This window comes from Propithecus coquereli, unplaced genomic scaffold, assembly GCF_000956105.1.
Source record: "Propithecus coquereli isolate 6110/MARCELLA unplaced genomic scaffold, Pcoq_1.0 Scaffold381, whole genome shotgun sequence".
Classification (NCBI taxonomy): Eukaryota; Metazoa; Chordata; class Mammalia; order Primates; family Indriidae; genus Propithecus; species Propithecus coquereli.
Window position 1 is genome coordinate 1,395,828 of NW_012149519.1, and position 778 is coordinate 1,396,605.

The following is a 778-nucleotide window of genomic DNA, read 5'->3' on the forward strand; positions in this document are numbered from 1 at the left end:
CAAAACAAAAAGTTGTTTTTTTGAAAATATAAACAAAATCAATAAACCATTAACCAAACTATCCAAGAAAAACAAGGAATAAGACCTAAATAAACAAAATCAGATATGAAAAAGGATGCATTACAACTGATACTGCAGAAATGCAAAGGACAATCAGAGACTATTATGAACAACTATACACTAACAAACCGTAAAACCTAGAGGAATGGATAAATTCCTGGACACATACAACCTACCAAAACTGAATCATGAAGAAATAAAAAATATGAACAGATCAATAACAAGTCATGAGATTGAATCAGTAATAAAGACTCTTCCAACAAAGTCCAGGACAAGATGGCTTCATTGCCAAATTCTACCAAACTTCTAAAAAAGAATTTATACCATTTCTCCTCAAACTATTCTAAAAAATTAAAGAACAGGGAATTCTCCCTAACTCATTCTATGAGCCCAGCATTACTCTGATACCAAAAACAGACATGAATGCAACAGAAAAAGAAAACTAGAGGCCAATATCCCTGATGTGCATAGTTGCAAGAATCCTCAACAAAACACTAGCAAACCAAATCCAATGGCACATCAGAAAGGTAATACATGATGATCAAGTGGGATTTATCCCAAGAATACAAGGATGGTTCAATATATGCAAAGCAATAAATGTGATACATCACATCAACAGAATGAAGGACAAAAATGATATGATCATTTTGATAGACACAGAAAAAGCATTTAATAAAATTCAGCATCCTTTTTGTAAGAAAAACCCTCAAGAAACTAG

General features: G+C 32.3%; 1 protein-coding gene across 1 annotated transcript in view; it reads right to left on the reverse strand.

Annotated features, from left to right (window-relative positions):
* Positions 1-778, reverse strand: part of GUCY2C (guanylate cyclase 2C) — a 126,612-nt gene that overhangs the window by 49,449 nt on the left and 76,385 nt on the right. The gene's annotated exons all lie outside the window — the stretch shown is intronic.